Source organism: Lissotriton helveticus, chromosome 5_1 (genome assembly GCF_964261635.1).
Source record: "Lissotriton helveticus chromosome 5_1, aLisHel1.1, whole genome shotgun sequence".
NCBI lineage: Eukaryota > Metazoa > Chordata > Amphibia > Caudata > Salamandridae > Lissotriton > Lissotriton helveticus.
Genome location: NC_136065.1, coordinates 1,145,182,649 through 1,145,185,148, shown reverse-complemented (window position 1 = coordinate 1,145,185,148; position 2,500 = coordinate 1,145,182,649). Strand labels below are relative to the sequence as shown.

Genomic DNA, 2,500 nt, shown 5'->3' with positions numbered 1-2,500 from the left:
AATGCGGCCTGCGGACCGCTCCGCCGGGCCGGGCGTGCCAGGGCAGGGCCGGGCCCTGTGCCTCGGGTGCGTGTTTGCAGGAGGCGGCCGAGGGCTTCGGGCTGGCGCCGCCGGTCGCTCGGGCCGCTTCGCCATTAATGATCCTTCTGCAGGTTCACCTACGGAAACCTTGTTACGACTTTTACTTCCTCTAGATAGTCAAGTTTGATCGTCTTCTTGGCGCTCCGCCAGGGCCGATCCGAGGACCTCACTAAACCATCCAATCGGTAGTAGCGACGGGCCGTGTGTACAAAGGGCAGGGACTTAATCAACGCGAGCTTATGACCCGCACTTACTGGGAATTCCTCATTCATGGGAAATAATTGCAATCCCCAATCCCTATCACGAACGGGGTTCAGCGGGTTACCCGCACCTGTCGGCGAAGGGTAGACACATGCTGATCCGTTCAGTTTAGCACGCGTGCAGCCCCGGACATCTAAGGGCATCACAGACCTGTTATTGCTCGATCTCGTGTGGCTGAACGCCACTTGTCCCTCTAAGAAGTTGGACACCGACCGCTGGGGGTCGCGTAACTAGTAAGCATGGAGGAGTCTTGTTCGTTATCGGAATTAACCAGACAAATCGCTCCACCAACTAAGAACGGCCATGCACCACCACCCACAGAATCGAGAAAGAGCTAGCAATCTGTCAATCCTTTCCGTGTCCGGGCCGGGTGAGGTTTCCCGTGTTGAGTCAAATTAAGCCGCAGGCTCCACTCCTGGTGGTGCCCTTCCGTCAATTCCTTTAAGTTTCAGCTTTGCAACTATACTCCCCCCGGAACCCAAAGACTTTCAATCAATCAATCAAAGCATTTATATAGCGCACTACTCACCCGGAGGGTCTCAAGGCGCTTGGGGAGGGGGGGTCCGCTACTGCTCGAACAGCCAGGTCTTGAGCTGTTTCCTGAAGGCGAGGTGGTCTTGGGTCAGGCAGAGGTGGGTCGGGAGGGAGTTCCAAGTCTTGGCGGCCAGGTAGGAGAAGGACCTTCCTCCTGTGGTGGCTCTTCGGATGCGGGGGATGGCGGCGAGGGCGTGGCCGGTCGATTGAAGCTGGCGTGTGGGATTGTAGAAGTTGAGGTGGCTGTTGAGGTATCCTGGGCCTTGGTTGTGTAAGGCTTTGTGTGCATGGGTGAGGAGCCGGAAGGTGATTCTCTTGTTGACCGGGAGCCAGTGCAGGTCTCTCAGGTGTCCGGAGATGTGACTGTGTCGGGGGATGTCGAGGATGAGTCTTGCTGAGGCGTTCTGGATCCGCTGGAGTCTCTTCTGGAGTTTGGCAGTGGTTCCGGTGTAGAGGGAGTTGCCGTAGTCCAGTCGGCTGGTGACGAGGGCCTGGGTGACCGTCCTCCTGGTCCCGGTGGGGATCCACCGGAAGATCTTACGTAGCATGCGCAGGATGTTGAAGCACGACGAGGAGACGGCGTTGACTTGTCTGGTCATGGAGAGGGAGGAGTCCAGGATGAAGCCCAGGTTGCGTGCGTGGTCTGTTAGTTTGGGTGCGCTGCCCAGGGCGGGGGGCCACCAGGAGTCGTCCCAGGCGGAGGGCGAGGAGCCCAGGATGAGGACTTCCGTCTTGTCTGAGTTCAGTTTCAGGCGGCTGTTCATCATCCACTCGGCTACGTCTTTCATCCCTTCGTGCAGGTTGGCTCTGGCGGTGGCGGGGTCGTTGGTGAGGGAGAGGATCAGCTGGGTGTCGTCGGCGTAGGAGATGATGTTGAGGTTGTGTTGGCGTGCGATGGCCGCGAGGGGGCTCATGTAGACATTGAAGAGGGTGGGGCTGAGCGAGGAGCCTTGAGGAATGCAGCAGATGACTTCGGTGGCTTCTGATCTGAACGGGGGGAGGCGGACTCTCTGTGTCCTTCTGGCGAGGAAGGAGATGATCCATTCTAGTGCCTTCTCCTGGATTCCGATGTTGCAGAGGCGCTGTACTAGGGTGCGGTGGTAGACAGTGTCGAATGCCGCGGAAAGGTCCAGGAGGATTAGGGCCGCTGTTTCTCCGTTGTCGAGCAGGGCTCGGATGTCATCGGTGGCTGCGATGAGGGCGGTCTCAGTGCTGTGGTTGGCCCGGAAGCCAGACTGCGAGAGGTCGAGGGATCCGTTCGTCTCGAGGAAGGCGGCCAGCTGCTTGTTGACGGTCTTCTCGATGACTTTGGCCGGAAACGGGAGGAGCGATAGTTTTTGAGTTCGGTGGGGTCCGCTGAAGGTTTCTTCAATAGAGCGCTGAGTTCAGCGTGCTTCCAGCTCTCCGGGAAGGTCGCGGTGTCGAAGGAGGTGTTGATGATGTCTCGTAGGTGGGGTGCGATGACAGAGTCGGCCTTGTTGAAGACGTGGTGAGGGCAGGGGTCGGTTGGAGATCCGGAGTGGATGGAGTTCATCGTGCGGATGGTGTCTTCGGTGCTGATTGGGGTCCAGGCGAGGAGGGTGGTGGTGGGGGGCATAGGTGCGGTCGTGGGGTGCGTCGGTTG

The 2,500-nt window shown here is 58.8% G+C and overlaps 1 pseudogene; it reads right to left on the bottom strand.

The window, feature by feature from the left end:
* Positions 1–143: 143 nt before the first annotated feature.
* Positions 144–814, bottom strand: LOC144757167 (18S ribosomal RNA; annotated as a pseudogene).
* Positions 815–2,500: the final 1,686 nt, after the last annotated feature.